This window comes from Triturus cristatus, chromosome 2_2 (genome assembly GCF_964204655.1).
Source record: "Triturus cristatus chromosome 2_2, aTriCri1.1, whole genome shotgun sequence".
Taxonomy (NCBI): domain Eukaryota; kingdom Metazoa; phylum Chordata; class Amphibia; order Caudata; family Salamandridae; genus Triturus; species Triturus cristatus.
This window is the reverse complement of record NC_140582.1, coordinates 1,083,406,318-1,083,426,775: the sequence shown is the minus strand read 5'-3', so window position 1 is coordinate 1,083,426,775 and position 20,458 is coordinate 1,083,406,318. Positions and strand designations below refer to the sequence as shown.

Below are 20,458 nucleotides of genomic sequence, written 5' to 3'. Positions count from 1 at the left end.
CAGTAATTGATTTATGTTATGCATTCTTTTCTATTCCATTGCATCCAGATAGTCAGTTTATATTTTCATTTAAATTCGAGGAGCATGTTTACGTGGGGAATCGTGTGCCTCAAGGGTACACTGAAAGTCCTTCAATCTTTAATCAGATTCTCAAGAGAAGTCTTGAATCTCGTGCGTTGCCCAGAGAATCAGTCCTGGTGCAATACATTGACGACCTATTGGTTGCGTTGAACACACGAGATGACTATTTCACTGATTCAATTGCATTGCTAAATCATTAGGCAAAAGGTGGACACAAAGTGACCCCCGAGAAACTTCAGTTTTGTAAAAACTCAGTAAAATTCCTGGGACTTCAAATTGAGACAGGAATTAGAAAGGTGACTTCAGTAAGAATCAGAATAATAAGACAAATGCAGTTGCCACAAACCCAAAGAGAAATAAGAATGTTTATTGGGGTTGTTGGATATTGTAGGCAGTGGATTGTAGGGTTTTCTTTATTGGCTAAACCCCTGATACAGATGACCAAAAAGAGAGCAAAGGACCCCATAGAGTGGGATGATGAAAGCATGGAATCGTTTATAAAATTACGAAATTGTTTGTGCGAAGCACCTGCTGTGGGAATGCCAGACTACTCAAAAGAATTTGCATTGTTTTGCTATGAGAGAGATAATTGTGCACTCTTAGTCCTGACACAGAGACATGGATTGATGCGAAGACCAGTGGCATATTTTTCTGCTACTCTAGACCCTGTGGCATGTGCATTGCCAGGTTGTCTGAAAGCTGTAGCTGCAACTTGTGTACGCATAGAACACAGTGAGTCAATTGTGATGGGACACCCTGTAAAGGTGTACGTTCCCCATTCAGTTGTGATTTTGCTGACCAAAACCCGAACGCAGTACCTCACTCCCAGTAGGCTAACTAAATATGAGAGAATAATACTGGGGGCTGAAAACGTGACTATAGTGAGGTGTACTGTTCTCAATCCAGCCACCTTACTACCTGATCAATACCAAGAAGGTGAAAGATGAGGTTAAACATGAATGTCTTGACCTGACTGAACTTAGCACCAAACCACGTCCTGACATTAATGAGGAACCCCTGAAAAATGCAGATCATGAGCTATTTGTAGATGGCTCATGCATGCGACACGAAGAGGGAGGATTAAGTGCTGCTTACGCTGTTTATACATTGGCTGGAAGATTCGAAGCATCCTATTTACCAGAAGTCAAATCTGCACATGTAGCCGAATTAATCACTTTAATTAAAGCCTGCAAAACTGGGAAAAATTGGAGAATAACCATATTTACTGATAGCGAATATAGTTATGGGGTCATGCATGATTTTGGCCAGCTATGGATGCAGAAGGATTTCCTGACTTCCTCAGGAACTCCCATTAAAAATGGAAATTTTGTTAGAGAATTAATTGAGGCAATTCAATTACCAAAAGAGGTAGCCGTGGTTAAGTGTGCTGCTCACCAATCAGGAGATGACTATGTGACAGACGGTAACCGAAATGCTTACCAGGTTGCCCAGTACTGTGCAAGATATGAGATTGCACTAAATAAGAAAATCGAAACTTGTGGAATCAGCTGCCAACTTATGCTACTTGCAGGAGTGGGGACTTGGGAGGAGGTAAAAGATCTGCAGGATGCAGTAGAAATGAGAGAAAAGGAAGAGTGGGTGAAAATAGGATGTCAAAGAAGGGCAAAAGATGGTGTGTGGGTTTGTTATGATGGCAGACCAGTAATGCCAGACAGTATGCTTGCACCTATGGCTAGGATGTATCATGGAGACACACATGTAGGCAGAGATGCTATGATTCGACTTTTCAGACAAGATTGGTTTAACGCAAAATTCAGGAATGTAGCAGAGTCTTTGCCAAAGATGCTAAACATGGCAACAGATGAATCTTGGTAGGAAAACCATGGTTAGTATGGGAAAGATTTGAAAGGCAGATGGTCCCTTTGTAAGACTTCAACTGGATTTTATTCAACTGCCTGCTTGTCGAGGGTTGAAATACGTACTTGTCATGGTTTGTTTATTCTCAAAGTGGGTGGAAGCATACCTGACCCGAAGAAATTACAGCTTGACAGTGGCCAAACTCTTATTAAGAGAACTCATCCCTAGATTTGGTTTTCCAATGACGATTGAATCAGATAGAGGGTCACCTTTCAAAAATGAAATAATTCGACTAATTTGTGAAGCATTCAAAGTCGAACAAAAATTGCACTGCGCTTACCGCCCAGAGGCTTCTGCGGTAGTAGAACAATTAAATGGCACAATCAAGTCAAGACTCGGAAAGGTGTGTGCATCCAACCCACTGGAATGGCCTGATGCTTTACCTCTTGTTCTAATGGGACTCAGAAGTATTCCTGGCAAAAATACTGGATTGAGTCCCAATGAAATACTCATGGGAAGAGCAATGAGACAAGCATGTGTACTAGGACACAAGCTGTTGAATATAACTGATGACTTGGTTTTGGAGTATTGCAAAGAGTTGGCTGACATAGTGCCTTCTATCTCTCATCAGGTTGGGGAAGACGCAGTTAACAGACAGCTGAGCCAAGCGCATGATCTGAATCCCGGTGACTGGGTAGTTGTGAAGAATCACACTCGAGAATCGTGCCTAGCACCAAGGTGGGACAAACCACATCAGGTTATACTAACTACCTCAACAGCTGTAAAGTGTGCAGGATTGCCTAATTGGATTCATGCAAGTCATACAAAAAGGATACCAGCTCCTGAAGAAGGTTTTCAATTGATGTGAGCAGTTGAAGTTGCTGAAGGTTGCGCAGGTGAAGAACCTCCTATAGTAGATCCTGAAGTAGCTGCCCATAAACAACCAAGCACCTATCAGGACAACTGGATCCCAGTGGTGGACATACTTGAAGTAATTTTAAAAACTAGAAGTCAAACACAGTTAGATAGACAGGAAAAGAGTGAGAATCAGTCAGGTGTAGAAGAACTCGCTCAGGATAGTCGGGATACATCTATTAGGGAACCTGAGCAGGAACAGTTAAGGAGAGAATAATATACTCAGACAGAAGAAAATCAAAGCCTCATTCCTGAGTCTGAGAAGGGACAGGTAGGTTTTAGAGAAAACGTTCAGGCAGAAGAAAGTCAAAGGGTAAGAAGGCCTGAACAGGATCAGACAGGCATAGAAACACAGGTTCGGGATATAGAAGAAAACCCAAACATCACCAATTCTCAACAGGGTCAGATTGAGGTAGATGAACATATCCAGGCAGAACAGGCCAAAACAATAAGCCCTGGACAAGGTCAGATAGAGAGAAAATCTGAAGACGATTATGATCAAATTGTGCCACAAATAAAATAAAATAAAAGAAGCATTGAAGAAACTGACAGTGCAGTGAGAGCTAAGAAAAGCCGAAAAGGTGATAACTGGCCACGGATTGTCAAGACACTGAAATACCGCCTTAAGACAATCAGTGAAGAACCTGATCAAGTAAATGAAGTATCCAGCCAATCTGGACCTTCCACTGAAACTCCAAAACGAAGGAGCCAAAGATTGAAGACATTGAATAGCAAGTTCAAGGGACCTGAATGGACATATGTCATTCTTGAAGATTTTGAAAATCTCGACATAAATGAAGAAAGTGACGAAGAACTGAATGTTGAACGAACTGATGAGGAAGTGAGACCGACTTGGAAAAAAAAGAAGACACTTAAGGTGTTATCTCATATCAAGTTTCTGAATTAAAGAAGAGACAATCTTCTTGTCCAAAAATGTCTGATAATAAAGTTACTGGAAAACCAAAACAAAGCTGTAGAAAGAAGTGCTGTAGGATCTGTATATGTAGCTTATTATTAGTCTTCATAATGTGGGTAATATTAGCATTAGCTATTCCCTATTTAATGGTTACAAACAGAATAGTACTAATATACATACAAAGGTGATAGAGTAGACTTAGAAACACCAGATGAGTTAGACTTACACTATACTGTGAATAAAAACTAAACTGATTTAAATATATTTTGCAAATCTATTAATACATTATGTAGAAACAATGGAAGTTAGTGATTGTTATGTTTGTATGATATTGCCAACCTCACTAGCTGAAGGGGTAACTTATCATCATTTACCTTTACATATGGTATTTCATGTAGTGTATTAGCTAGTTTATTTTATAGAACTGGAAAACTACAGTATTATTATTCAAATGTAGATGTAATATTTTCAGAGGTCCCTATGCGAAGGAGCATGAACCCCGTCCTTAGTACTAGAGACTCACAATTCATGGGTGAATATTTTTCAACAATGAAAGCAATAGATATAGCTGATGCACACAAACGCAACTTAACATGTAAATTACATGAAGAAGAAAAGATATTTTTGAATCTAGTAGAACAGAGGGGACAGGATTTCCAAAGAAGGGCCTCTGAACCGAAACCTCAGATACCTAAATGGGCTGAGAAGGAAGACCGTTTGGTAAATGGCAAGACACATGCTGCCATGACCCTGGATTTTGAAAAGAAAGGGAAAATCTGTCTCCATAGACTAAAAACAGAATATAACAACGCATTCATTGGTTCCAGTGAGTGTGAACATAATTTCTTAGGAATTGGGGGTTGGGGACTAAAAGGGGGAACTGATCCAGTATTTCCTGGAATCTATTATATTTGTGGAAACAAAGCCTACTTTAGGCTGCCTAATCATTGGTACGGGAGTTGCTATTTTGGAATAGTATTCCCTAAAGTCTATCATGTTAGAAGAATCACTGGAAGCAATGATGACAGTAATGGACTAACCCGATATAAAAGAGCTAGTTTTTCTGAAATAGTAGGTGACATATTTAGTGCATTGATACCTTCAGTGGGGGTTCTGCTGAATCCTCGAAAAATCTGTCAATTGTCTACAATGGTTGATCGGTTATCTACTGACACTGCTGGAGGATTCTTATTGATCAATACAGAATTAAATGCTGTTAGATATATGGTTTTGCAAAATCGACTTGCCCTTGATATCTTATTAGCAAAAGAGGGTGGAGTCTGTAAAATTTTAAAAGCGCAACATTGTTGCACTTATGTTCCTGGTTGAAAGTGTAGAAATTGGAGGGTATATTAAGAATAGTACACATTTGGAAGAGGAACTGAAACCACTGGAGGTTGACAGTGTATGGAAGAAAATAACTAATAGTTTTTCCGGTATAGGTGGTTGGTTTTCTAACATAGGTTAAGATTTCTTACGTCAAATATTACTACCAATCATGGGCATAACTTTGTTAGTTCTGATAATAATGTGTTGCCACAAATGTAGTGGGAAGAGAAAGAGGTACGAAGTGAATGAGAAGTGTAGGAAAAGTAAATTAGACGAAATACGACTTGAAGAATTGAATGGAAAAATCTACAAAAGCATGAAAGTATCACAATTTAAAAAGGACAAAGGAAGGAATAAAAGATTTGAAGAAATCGAAATGGTAGAATGCTAAATTTGGCATCTGATTTAATGATAGAAGCTAGTGATGGCATAAAATGCCATCAGAGAGGGGATTGATGGAGCAAGGTTTTGTATAAAGAGACTTGCTCGTATGCAATCCTCTTGAATAACATGTAATAATGTAACCAACATGTTTGGGGGTACTAATGTTGCACCACGATTTACATACTGTATCTAGGTGAAGCTTTTCTGTGGGATGACTGACATCCCTATTCCTTTGCGACAGCTACACATGCGCACTGAATCCTTGTCCTGAGACTAGTGATGTCATTGAACTTCTGCCAAGAACATGTGCCCAGCAAGGACATGGGAAGCAAAACTCTTGAACCTGCAAAAGGAAGAAGCTGATACATTGTACTTCAAAATTATCCATCCACATATGAAATGCTTGTGGGAATAAAGCTTGAGGGTATTAAGTTTCAGGGGAGGGATATTAGACAATAGAACTAAAGAAAGTTATTGCACTTAGTATGGTGTGATGTCCTCACCCTACTGCCTGGCCCAATCAAATTGAGGGGTGTACATAGAATTGAAACATTTGGAGGTGGATCATACACTTGAATTGATATAACAGAGGTAAGTTTAGTTAGTCAGACACACTTGATACCGCACATGCTGATGCTATGCTGAGATTCTGCCCTAATCGCTGCAGGCAGATTAAAGAATCCAACACTAGGGACTAATCGCGGAACAACCGAGGAGGCACATCTAGGAAGGGGTCCGGACGAGCCCGAGCCGGAGAGAGTAGCACCAAAGAGGGGTGCAACGCTGGCGTTGCATTAGAAGAGGTCACCTTCCCGGTCCTGAACCTGTCTTGAATCCTTGATACTCTGATGTCTAGGTCCTCACACCATTCTAGGTAACTATAGTTCTGTGGGGTAATGTTCTGTATTTGCTCTCTATTTTCTCTCCTCAGGTACTGTCATCACGAGAATTTACTACTGTGAATTGATTTTAAGCTAACTGTACTATTTTTCCTGCTGGAGAATTTTGGTGTATCTACGTGTATTCTGACTTGACTCACAAAACTATTAATTTAGATAATTCTTTAAAACTCCTTTGAGTCGGTGGTTCTTTAAATTAAAGCTTAAATGTGTTATTATTTCCCCCCTATTCTAATCCACCACTAGATCAATTGACAAAAGTACATTTACTTAAGGAGACAGGGAATGGTAATGATACTGGTGTAACATGTCTCTAAGGTAAATCAAAATTGATGACCACTGGATATTTGCTAGCTCATTGAATGTATGAATGTATCTGGGCCCAAACGAGAGTTGTGTGTATGTGTGTGCGTAGAGCTGGTAAACTCCGCTGCATCAGTAGAGGTTCAAGTTTATTGCGCACATAGATAGCTGCAGTTGGTGATCCCTCTCCAGCCAGCAGTCAACTGACCACACAGAGAACCCAACTCTGTCACAGTACATCAGCCCCCTAGAACATGAGTGATGCAACATTCTGTGTTAAAGATACATATACTTTATACAGTTACGCATCAACATATGGTGCAAGTTATTTTGGTCTAATACATAAATACAACAGTCTGCAGGCACTGCCCTGCCCTACAACAGTCCATGGTAGGTGGGGGTCCCAAGTAGTCAACCACACAGCTAGCAATAGAACCCCAGCCAAGCGGCCACCAACCTCACGAAGTGGATCAGCGACTGCGCAGACGACCTCGCCCCTCTGAAGACCCCGACTAGCAGACCCGGTAGCAAGAAAGCCCCATGGTTCACCGACGAACTCAAGAGCTCCAAGAAGAACTGCCGAGCCCTCGAGAGAACCTGGCGCAGAGACCCAACACCGGACAACATGACTGCCCTCAAGCTCGCCACCCGAAAACACCACCAACTCATCCACGCCACCAAGAAAACCGCATTCAAGGAACGACTGGACAACAACGCACACAACAGCAAGGAACTCTTCAACATTGTCAAAGAGCTCTCCAACCCCAACGCCGGTAACAACGACATCACCCCTTCACAAGACCTCTGCAACTCCCTCCCCTCCTACTTCCACAACAAGATCGCGGACATACACAACAGCTTCAGCACTCAACCGACGCACGCCACCACCGAACCACCGCCCCCACCACCACCCTCCGCGCCTGGACCCCGATCAGCACCGAAGACACCGTCCGCACGATGAACTCCATCCACTCCGGATCTCCTACCGACCCCTGCCCTCACCACGTCTTCAACAAGGCCGACGCTGTCATCGCACCCCACCTGCGGGACATCATCAACACCTCCTTCGACACCGCTACCTTCCCGGAGAGCTGGAAGCACGCCGAACTCAGCGCTCTACTAAAGAAGCCATCAGCCGACCCCACCGACCTCAAGAACTACCGCCCCATCTCGCTGCTCCCGTTTCCTGCAAAAGTCATCGAGAAGACCATCAACAAGCAGCTGGCCGCCTCCCTCGAGACGAACGGATCCCTTGACCTCTCGCAGTCTGGCTTCCGGGCCAACCACAGCACCGAGACCGCCCTGATCGCAGCCACCGATGACATCCGAGCTCTGCTTGACAACGGAGAAACAGCGGCCCTCATCCTCCTAGACCTCTCCGCGGCCTTCGACACTGTCTGCCACCGTACACTAGTGCAGCGACTCAGCAACGTCGGAATCCAGGAGAAGGCACTGGAGTGGATCATCTCCTTCCTCGCCGGAAGGACACAGAGAGTCCGCCTCCCCCCGTTCAGATCTGAAGCCACCGAAGTCATCTGCGGCGTTCCTCAAGGCTCCTCGCTGAGTCCAACCCTCTTCAAAGTGTACATGAGCCCCCTCGCAGACATCGCACGCCAGCACAACCTCAACATCATCTCCTACGCCGACGACACCCAGCTGATTCTCTCCCTCACCAACGACACCGCCACCGCCAGAGCCAACCTCCACGAAGGGATGAAAAAGGTAGACGAATGGATGAAGAACAGCCGCCTGAAACTGAACTCGGACAAGACGGAAGTCCTCATCCTGGGATCCTCACCCTCCGCCTGGGACGACTCCTGGTGGCCCCCCGCCCTAGGCAGCGCACCCAAACCAACAGACCACGCACGCAACCTGGGCTTCATCCTGGACTCCACCCTCTCCATGACCAGACAAGTCAACGCCGTCTCCTCGTCGTGCTTCAACATCCTGCGCATGCTACGAAAGATCTTCCGGTGGATCCCCACCGAGACCAGGAAGACGGTCACCCAGGCCCTCGTCACCAGCCGTCTGGACTACGGCAACTCCCTCTACGCCGGAACCACCGCCAAACTCCAGAAAAGACTTCAGCGGATCCAGAACGCCTCAGCACGACTCATCCTGGACATCCCCCGTCGCAGCCACATCTCCGGACACCTGAGAGACCTGCACTGGCTCCCGGTCACCAAGAGAATCACCTTCCGTCTCCTCACCCACGCACACAAAGCCCTACACAACCAAGGCCCAGGATACCTCAACAGCCGCCTCAACTTCTACGCTCCCAAACGCCAGCTTCGATCGACCGGCCACGCCCTCGCCACCGTCCCCCGCATCCGAAGAGCCACCACAGGGGGACGGTCCTTCTCCTTCCTCGCCGGCAGGACGTGGAACTCCCTCCCGACCCACCTCCGCCTGACTCAGGACCACCTCGCCTTCAGGAAGCAACTCAAGACCTGGCTGTTCGAGCAGTAGCGGACCCCCCTCCCCTAGCGCCTTGAGACCCTCTGGGTGAGTAGTGCGCTATATAAATGCTTTGATTGATTGATTGATAGAACCTAGAAGGACACTGCCTGCTGAAGCTTGATTGATGCTGATGGATCTAGTGATGTCACCTGGTCCATCACCAGTCTCCCAAGTGGAGACCTGACCCCAGAGCGGAGCCTCAAAGCCAGCCCCGATTTTTTTTAAAACCAATAAAAAGTAACCTTGGGACCACTATGTATTCACAAGACATGACCCTGAGGCAGTCGACAACATGCTTTGCACACCAGTAACTGAAATTAAATCCCACACGAGTCATGATAACATGACTAATATCACATCAAGATGAAGCAAGAACTGAGGGATGAAGCAGGCCGCAAACTTTCACCTGGACTATCCTAAGAGTGCAGGGGGGGAGAAATACGAGCCATGGGAACCACCAGCTCAAATTAAGTACTGATAGCACCCTATCCAAAAATGAATCTAATGCAGTGAGAGAAACAGTAACCCAAAAATCTTGGAAAGGGCACATGCTTATCTATTAAGTTTATTGGTGCCCCAGGAAATTATTTTCACAATGTGGATCAGGCTTTCTTAGAACGTGGTGCTTGGAGTTCTAAGGCTTAATAACGAGTAAGCCCTGTCACATGAGATAATCATCGCATCCGATAGAAATCTGACGACGAGATTTGTTGAATGCAATAGTTACCGCATATTCTGAGTTGTTCGGGAATGATATGTTGCTTTTGGTGCTTTTAGCACCAAAATCCTCAAAAAATGCTAAATACTGGGCCTTTCCCCTTGTTAAGATGCAGCAGGTTTAACCTGCAGAAATTTATATAAGAAGGCAACCTTAATTGCACCTCATAATTACAGGGTGCACCCCTTGTAATTGCGATTCCTGTTCGAACAGTGATTGCAATTTCTCAGGTGCTTAATTATTTTTTGGAGTTAGATCGGAGGTCTGCTACTTTAGACTCAATGGTACTATTTACAAGCCCATTGCGCCACCAGTGCGTCACTGTTTTTGATGCAACAACAGCTCAGTGTCTGCCCATATTTACAAGGCCACGTAAAGCCACCCTGCGTGGCTTTTCATGGCCTTGTAAATATGGCCCCTTTCACCTATTACTCAGCGTGAAAGGGACGTTCCATGGGTGCTGCTGTGGGTGTTTCCACGCAACATCCAAAGAAGCTGATGCATTCCCAGATGCACAAGTTTTTGTAAACCTGGGAAAACGTCTGATTCCTATGCCTCCTCAGTGGAGGCGTAAAGGAGGTGTAACGAGGAGAAATACTTTTATTTCTCCTCGTTTTTACTTTTCCTATGTGTGAAAGAGGAAAATACCTCTTGTGATTGTTTTTATGCAAGAAGGTGTGCTTTCCTGCACAAAAGCAATCCCCCATACAACGCAGACACCCTTGCATCATGGCGCGAGGTTACCGGCGTTGGCAACCCATTGTGCACCAGTGCAGGGGAAAAGGACAGCGTGGTATCTTGTGGATACGGTGCATTCCTGCCCATTTCTTTTGACGCACGGCAGCGTAGCAGGAAGGCCTGCTGCCCTGCGTCAAAGTATTGTAAACGAGGCCCTATGTTTTCACTAGAAATCATCTCCAGGATAATGTTAACAGGCTTTTTCCGATCGTAATGCATCCCCGAGAGGACATAGCCAGCTGCATGGTTTCCACATGTCGGCATAACCCCCAAATCGTGTCTGGAATTACAGAGAGCTGCTACCCCGGACCCTTTGGGACGCTGGTGGTCAGGACCCACTAGAAACATGCGCAGAGGATAAAACATCAGGACATGTAATAACCGTTAAACTTATTACATGGCGTCCTGCCATTCAGTTACCCCAATGGAAGTTTGCTGACCACTGATTTAGATGAGCCATAATTCTTAAACGAGTGTTTATTTAAATAGCTTTGCATGGGCTTCTGACTTGAGCCAGCCCATCACGACTTGTCTGCCAGTTTATTTTTTCAGCATGCAGGCTACAGTTGAAACTGCATGGTTAATTTTCTCCGATTAAACCTCTATTGAGTCAGCCCAAAGTATGAAAAGTTTCGATATTTAACACCATAAAAACACGAACATTTATCAGAAATGTTTCTCTCACCATAGGGATGGCATCAGAAAGTTGATGTAGAATCGCCTCTTGCCTCATCGTGTTACGACCATTCACGTGACTGCTGTTGCGTCGGAATACTAGCAGTGGCGGAAGTGACGACTCTCCTCCTTTGACTCCACTGAAGGCATTACAGGGCTGACTCCTTGTCTCATCCTTATCCGTTCACCAGCGGACAGTCTATTGAATTGCGAAGAGAGAAAAGTATAGAAAGAAAGTAAGGCGTCTTCAGTACGGTTTAGTTAATTTCTGTTCGTCTCAAGGCTTTCATAACCCCGGAAAGGCTTCCATGACCCCGGAAACCAGGTATCCCGAGGATAGAACTAGAGTAACCAAAGAAGAGGACAGAGAGAACAGCCTATAATTGATTCTATTGACATCCATAACTGTTCATAGTTGAATTTTTTTAATTGTTTTATTCTGTCTGAAAACACAGTTTTGTTTCATGATTAACTTTATTCTAGCCTTATGTATCTCATGTTTTTCCTCCCTTCACTTTGTTATATTGATTATCCCAAAAAACCAGAACAGTTGTATTTAGGTATTTACTTGCCCGTGACTTATAAACATATGAGTGTTATCATTCTGTTTAATTCTGCATTAGTCAATATTCTCTATACTTCAGGCTCTCAAAGCTGGAATATTAGATAAACAGAGGATCATGATTACATTTCAGGACTTGGTTTTCTGCAGGTTCTAAAACTGGCCGATGGTTCAGTTGGTTCAAACACAACAGGAATGTACACTAAAAAGTGTTATATTTTGTTTGTGAGATTTAGAGGAAAGTAACATAGTTTCTTAGCATAAAAATGCTACCACCAGCTTATGCAAGTCTGGTATCACCATAGAAATATTGTCATAGTTATTTTCATTCGGCAAAGCTGTAGATGTCAGCAAATGCCATTAATTTCACACGGCAATACTGAATTTGTATCTGAACTCAGACACTATGCAATCAATCAGGGGCAGCAGCCCTGATAATTAAGATCAAAGAGCTCCACAGGGATAACTTGATGGATCTGGATGCTGGTTGGTCTAAGGCCTTATGTCCTATTGTTGACAGTCCTCTTAGGGCTGGTGACACAGTGTCACTCATTATGTTTATTTTATGTTTGAATGACATACTAAAGCATAACATGCCGAATCATTTCTTACATATATTCATGAATAACTTCATGTTTAGACTGACCAGAGCGTGTGACGTTTACACTAATAGTTACCTATAGTTAGGGTATGTTCACAGTGAAGGTAGCCCTGGTCATTGTAGGCCTCATGTCAATCGACTCCATATAAATGAAATGTATTTCTGCTTGATGTGCATAATCGTTTTCTCGTTTCAGATATAAGATCAGCTCGTTCCCTCATTGGTCTGTCATATTATTGTTAAGATGTTATGTGAAGGTCGCATCTTGCAATTTAATGATTCAAATTGCAGCCTCCAGAACCTGAGAAAAAAAGGAGCCAAAGAAATAGAAGTCCTCCCTTTGTCTGATATCTCTGAATGGTCATGGAACTGGAACAGTCTGCTGCATTACTCATGTGATATGGGCTGACACTGTGCTCACCGGTGAATGTTAACATTTGATTGGTTCCTTCTCTGTGGGAACCTGTGCATTGTATCCTTAGGTGATGTTTCCGGTGTAATTGCGTGTCTCAGACTTTAGCTAGTTAGACTTGCTTCTGTCCACCCTTGTTTCTCCCAACCTTGCTCATAGAGATATCTTTTCAAGTGAGCACATTTCTTCTTGTCCTGATTGGAATCTTCATTTGGTTTTATTTGAGATTTTATATTTGCTGACACCTGCTGCTTATGAATTTCCCATTCTGCCCGAAACTGTAGCTTAGCATTGGGGAGTTTCCTTTCAGTGGAACAGACTCTTGTAATTTCCCTACTCAATCTTTATTCCCATTTGCCTTCTGATTTGTCTGGCATATGCGCACACATGCTGTATTGAGGAGATTATTAACTCATGACTAACTGATTTGAAATTGTAAATTGACTAATGCGTTAATAAACTTCATGGTTGGCAGATTTACTCCTCTCTGTCATTACAGTGGGGCAAAATCTGCCACACTATTATTGATATGCTAATGAATTGATGATTCAAGCCTCAGTTTGTGACCGAGATCCATTTGAATAAGTATAGTGCAGTTTCATCCTAGATCCCCTTCTTCCTTGAAAGAGAGAATATCACACCCGTCTATAGTAAAAAAAATTATGTGAACCAGATAGGCTTCCCCAGTGCTCTTATAAAAAGATCTAAAAAATGTCATGTCCAACTCTATGACCCTTCATTTCACCACATTGTTAAGATTGGTATTTTCCTCAGTACATGGGCTGTTTCTTTATCAGACCTATCTTGAAAAAGCATTGGCAAAACCAATTTGCAGGCCTTTTTAAATAAGTGAATCACTTCACCATTCATCAGTGAGCTTGTGTATGTTTGGATGGATGAACTGGTGATTGACTAAGTGCACACATTGATGAATCACTAATTCAGTCACTCACCCTTTAACCCATCCATGCACTGAATCACTCAACTATCCAAACACTAACTCTCTGTCCATCCTTCTGACCATTAATTGATTCTTGCATTTCCTCACTCATTCATTTACAAGCATCAACTCAACTATCCATGTTGAAGCACTTTCTTTTTCAGTTGTGTATCTTCTCTGGTACAGAGCCTACACTTTATTTTACAAACAAAGAGGTAAGGTATAAACGTTGGTCATGGAAAGCCAAAAATAGATGGTGCCAAAGACAGCAGGTGACTCTTCAAAACTGACATTACATAACTGAATGAATGAGTACTTTCTTGTATAGCGCATGGCTACCCTGGAGCATCCCAGCGCTGTAAGACCGGAGGACATTAGAAGACTTTATTGAAACAAAAATGTCTTTAATTGCTTCCTGAAAGCGATATGATTCGGTTCATGCCTGATGTTGTCGGGGAGTTTATTCCATCCTTTGGCCGCTTGGACTGAGAGTAGGCGGCCGCCCATCCGGGCCAACTTCACCCTAGGAACTACAAGCAGATTTCGTTGGTTGGATCTAAGGGATCTGACCGATTGATGGCTCGTTTGCACAGTTGCTTATGTTCCTTAAGTTTTCCAGAGTACCACGGTTTTTTATTATGACCCTCCCGATGCCGCAAATCTTTTTTTGGGAGGGTGGCATCTAGGGTGTAATTAAGCCAGTTATCAAAGGTTTCATTAGCAGCCACTGGGCCCTCATGGGGAATAGGCGGGCACCTCTTCAGGGCTGCCTCCCAATCCCTGACCGGTAATCTAGACCAGACTCGGCCAACTTTCTTTGAATGGGTAACCCTGTAATTCTGTGTCTCTGGAGACCTCACAAAAGAGAGTAGAGCGTGGTCTGACCAGGGGACAGAGTGGGGCTGGTCACACACAATGTTCGCAAGGTTAGTAAAACAGTGATCTAGTAGGTGCCCGGCTACGTGCGTGGGGCTTGTCACAAATTGTTCCAGGTGTACTAGACCCAAGGTATCGAGCAAACATTGCGATGCAGCTGCATCGCCTTCATCAAGGTGAATGTTGAGGTCGCCCAAGATGGAAAAGTTGGGGGTACTGCTAATGGAGAGAGAGATCTTATCTAGAAGGTTATTACAGAAGTCACGGTAATCACCCGGAGGTCTGTACACCAAAATCCCTGAAAAGGTACATGTGGGCGAGAAGGATATGGAGAAGCCAAGACTCTCACACTCTATAAGTGGACTCTCATAGGTTCTACATCTAAAGGAGTTCTTATGGATAATTGCCACACCTCCTCCCCTCCCTATCAGGCGATCCTGTCTGATGATCGAATAATTGGACGGGAGCGCCTGGACTATATCCGGGTCCGATGACTCGGTCAGCCACGTCTCAGTTAAAAGAGTATGTCAGGGCCATGTTCCTCTAGGATCAAGTGGATCTCCATGGCGTGCCTCGGGAGAGATCTACAATTTAACAGGGCGAATGTAAAGCGGGTATTATTAGCTTTCCCTGGCTTAAAAGGCTTGCAATAGGGACAGAAGGAAATTATGTCCTCTGGTAAGGCCTCTATCGGACAAGTGGGCCTCACAACACCACTAAGAGCCCTTAGCAGGTCAGCATTATAAACAAGAGTATTTGAATGTGGGGGTTCCATTAGTATGGCCCTGTACCCCGTCCTAGTCCTGCCTGGCACGGATGGGCACAGACGGGCTTTCCTTAGGCGCTCTAAGGCGCGTCCGCAAACGCGTACGCTAGCGCGTAGATGGACTGTTTCAATTTATGCGCTTTCTCTCAGCGTGTCCAGCCCTACCTCCCAGCAACTAGCGCGTCAACCTCGTCCTCCCCAAGATGGCCGCTGTAATGGATCGGCCCCTCTAGGTCCCGGCAACAGAGTGCCCAACTCGGCTCGAGGAAACTACGAGGTCCCCGAAGGGTGCGGCGCTATGTGGATGTAACCAGTCACTCATGAGAGCGTGATGTGCAAATAAGCAAGTAAAAGTTTATTTTTAATAGAAGTACAGGCAATACAAATTACGTGAATTAAAATAGCTAACTAGCTCCCGGCTTCCGCCTCAGGAGCAAAGAATGTCCCTAGGTCTTACCCGGCTGCTCTGTGCCTCTCAATTTATGCGCTTTCTCTCAGCGTGTCCAGCCCTACCTCCCAGCAACTAGCGCATCAACCTCGTCCTCCCCAAGATGGCCGCTGTAATGGATCGGCCCCTCTAGGTCCCGGCAACAGAGTGCCCAACTCGGCTCGAGGAAACTATGAGGTCCCCGAAGGGTGCGGCGCTATGTGGATGTAACCAGTCACTCATACGAGCGTGATGTGCAAATAAGCAAGTAAAAGTTTATTTTTAATAGAAGTACAGGCAATACAAATTACGTGAATTAAAATAGCTAACTAGCTCCCGGCTTCCGCCTCAGGAGCAAAGAACGTCCCTAGGTCTTGATGCTAAAGACGGCAGATAGATCGCCTACTGAGGTTTCACATGGTTCAGAAATGACTGATGAATCTTCTACATGGATATTATATGGTGCCAAAGATGGTAGATGAATATACTAAACAGATAGCTCATGGTGCTAAAGGTGACAGATGAATTTCCTACAGCAGGACAGCCTGGTGCCATTGACTGCAAATTGATCTTGTTCATAGGTTTATCATGGTGCTAAAGTTATCAGAATGATAGTGCGGAAAGTGTCAGGTGGATGTCTGAAACATGTATAGAGAGGACCCGTAGATGGATCTCCTCTTCTGGTATGTCTAAGAAGGCAGACAGATCCGCTACAAATATAGCATGGTACCAAAGACAGTATGTGGATGTCCAACACAGCTATAGAATAGTGCCAAGGATGCCTGACGCTTGTCTTAAATGAATTTTATGTGGTGCTGAAGGTGCTTGATGGATCTCGCACACCGGTGTCAAATGAAGAGGAAAACACCAAATGGGTCTCCTGCAAAGGCATAGCATGGCACTGAAGAGACCCGATGGATAGCCTATCCAGCTGCAGCCTCGTATCAAAGGTGGCAGGTGGATTTCCTACACGTATATAGCACAGTGCGGAAGGTGACAAATTGATTTCCTATTAAAGTGTACCCTCATTCCCAACAATGCTCTTTTAAAATCAGGCAAACTAACTCAGGCAACTTTAATTCTTAGCAAACACAAGGAGATGATGGATGGAGCACTGAAACTTATCAGACACTCCCCCCCCAGTCACAGATATGGGTTGAATCCATCATCATTCTTTAGCTCACTTCACCACCTCAGTTCAGACCGGGCCATATGCAAATCAGTCTTGACCCTGTGCCTCATGGGAACAGTTCAGCCCGAACAGCCAAGCCAGGTCTTCCCTGAACCAGAAACAAGCATCCTGGGACCGGTTTCGAGGTAATACACCTCATCAGCCAGGCTAGCTTGAATCCAGCGGCAAAGTGGCTTCGAAGCTCAAGTAAGTGAGGGATTGTATCAGTTCTGAAAATGTCCCGAAGATTTGTCAAACGGCCAAAATTATTGGCAAATCAAAAAACACTCTTTCTATGGAGACTAGGTCCATACTGTAACTACCTACTGGCGAACACCAGTAGGTAATATTAGAGGTTGCTTTAAGAAGCTATCTATATTACATATCAGATTTATCACTGTTTGTTGAAAAAACCTAATTTATGTAGGAACAAGCTCACTCATCAATGTCATGAATCTAACTGATGTTGTAGTTGACAGTGTAATGTCCTATTTATTTCAGGACTCTGGTTTCAGAAATGGAGACCCAACAAAACAGACATGCACTCCATCACCACCTGCCCTACACCATGTCCTCCTACATGGATCTGTTTACAACACTCCCTCATTGGAATATGGATAGGCCACCATGGCTACCACTTTCTATGTCCTCACATACTGCACATGTTCCTCTAGGAGCTGCTGTAAATATTACAAAGCACACACATTTCAGAACCACTTTGCATTTCAAAGCCCAAACAAAGATCCTCAATGAGTTCTTCTGTTACTCTTAATCCCATTTTGCATTTCAATTTATTTTCATCAACACATAGATCATCTTGTCACACCTGAAACATGTATAACAGTTGATGACATACCAAGTTTGAACCCCTGTCGATAAATTAAAGTCTAAGCCTTATTGTGACTAAATTGCAAAAACGTTGGCAAAGCCTTTTTAACAAAAGTCTTTCAATTAATCCTTGAAAAAGCAGTGAAATCCACAAATCACCATCTTTTACTCATGCTCTGTAGTACTTCATGCTCCAGACATAGAAGCCCCCATCAACTGTCACCAACTTGACAAACTCTTCAACACAGTATAAAGACTCACCCCACATCCTCGCATTTCCTTGAAGTCCATGTTACCATGGGCTACAACATCCAGTGCATAGACGGTGCAAATAGCTAGTGAAGGAAGCTCTTTCACCATTGTCAATATCTCCCTCACTCAAGGCAAATTCCCAGAAGTTCTCAAGACAGGCAACATCCTCTCACTTGCCTACCTCAGACCCTTATCACCTCACAAACTACTGGCATGCCGCTGACCTAACCCTCTTGGCTACAGATAAACATGGAGACTTGGCTTTTGTCTCTCATCTGCTTTCAACACCATAAATCATCCCACTCTCACACCATGAAGTTGCAAATAGGTTTCCCTAGCAATATCCTTCACAGGTTCTCCTCATACCTATTCAACAAACACCTGTTCATTCACATAGTTCCAGAAGATACCTATCGGGTACAGAGTCCCCAAGGATTTCCTCCCCAGGATTGTCAGGGTTCAATTTAGGTGACAACACACATGGGATTGGAGGTGGTGGAAAATGGTTTGATGGAAGCTTAGATGGCCAGGAACACTAGACTGCTAGTAGCAGTGCCTCACACGCACTCACGTCCTAGCTTGGGGCAATTTCTAGATCAGGAGGAGTAGAGTCATATTTTTAGACTTCATGAGAGCTCAGTCCTGTGTCTGGAAATGGGTTGCGTGGTATTGTCTTTCCCATCATCGCTTTAGTTTTCACTCATTTTCAATTCCTTCATTGTTTTAGGTTTTTCCTCACTCTGTTCCAGTTAGTTCCTTCCTGAATTTATATACTAGGTTGTGCTGTTCCTGTCTTATTTGTTTGTAGAATCCTGCCTTTGACTGTCCAACAGTGTCTAAGGGCCTCTTCAGGATTCAAAGGATACTCCTTGCTCATCATAGCACCATCCTCTGCTGCAGCTGGAAAGCTTTGTTTCCATTCTGTGTTCCTTGCTACTCAGCTGGAATTATATACTTACCAAATGCCCTCTGTTTTCCAGTTGGTCAGGTCTACCTACTATAGGAACATCCTGAGAAAGTAGTGTCATTCCTTGAAACAGATAAAACCTCAGCTAGTGGAACCTAATCTGGAACTTCTTTCTCTCACTTCCCTTCCCTGTTTCGCCCCCGATTTCTGTGTCTGGTGGTACTTCATCAGAACAGATATTCACGGATGGCACCTGACACATTTATTCCCTGTCATTCTAACCCTCTACATGGTGTTACATGGGACTCGTTTCAAGATACTACCACCAATACTGAAGAATACTAAGACAGTAATCAACTCTACTTGATAGCCCCCTCCGCACCATACACCCTGCGATCAGCATCCAACAGGAGCGAACCGACTGAATTTACGCTAATTCTGTGTAGATTAGCATTAGACCTGGGGATAGGGCAATGTACAAGAGTGGCAGTACCTTAATAACATATATGCCAAGAAGACTTAGATGATCTAAAAGTGTGAAAAACTGATTTAGATAGAGTACCCTATACTTACATGAATTAATTATAATTTTATTGAAATATTTATTAATGCGTTAATTTAGGAGATTAATACATTGTGCAAGATTAATAATTTAGCATAATTTCATTGTGAACAAGTTTTATTTCATGAAGGCCTCAAATCTTGCTTCTTTTTCAAACATGAATTTGTGAACCGAATAGATTGAAGCCTATGGGAACTTTTCGTAAAGATGCCACGTGTGTTCTAACTTTCAATTGCTTCCTTTGACATCTGTAGCACAGTTTGACTGAAGTCGCAACAAAAACTGATACATGCTAGAACAGATGTTTGAGAACTAGGAGATGGAAATATGAGAGCATGAACTTGCCTTCTTTCTGAGTGTCACATTGTTCATATGACTAAACATACAATGATTCTGAGGAAATTACGTGTTTGGAATAATTAACTCTTCCGAATTTGTAATCTTTCCACCTACTACTTCATCTCATCCTATCGAAGATGGCCAGTGAGACAGAGTGATCTGACAAATTTGGTGATGCCAGGGGTTGTCACCCTGGAATTAATGAAGTATAATTGCGCAAATTTCAGAACTGTACGAGATGATCCTTCTTTGTCTTTGAGAGACTGGCTTGGTCGGGCTACCCATTTTGCAGCTTAAGACTGACAAGGACAATGCAAACCGTGGCGTAACACTGCGATTCTCAGCTGGCTGGTATGCTAGCGTGGTAGAACTTTTCGGCTGAAAGGTTTCGTATCATGCAGCTGTGAGTTTGATGTTGCAGCGATGGACTAAGACAGAATCTTCTGTCCTTAGTGAACTGGAACTTGTCATTTGGAACTCATTGAACTTTCCTTAGGGTTTGTATGAGGCTCAACTGATATCCCATTGATTCTATATCTTATAGACATCCATGATCTCCCTCGGCTGCAGAAGATTCAT

At 43.8% G+C, this 20,458-nt stretch overlaps 1 long non-coding RNA gene across 1 annotated transcript in view; it reads right to left on the bottom strand.

Moving 5' to 3' along the window:
* Positions 1–11,453, bottom strand: part of LOC146863177 (uncharacterized) — a 192,025-nt gene extending 180,572 nt beyond the window's left edge. The window contains exon 1 of the long non-coding RNA XR_014978566.1: positions 11,247–11,453. This is a non-coding gene — a long non-coding RNA (uncharacterized LOC146863177). The remainder of the gene's footprint in view (positions 1–11,246) is intronic.
* Positions 11,454–20,458: the final 9,005 nt, after the last annotated feature.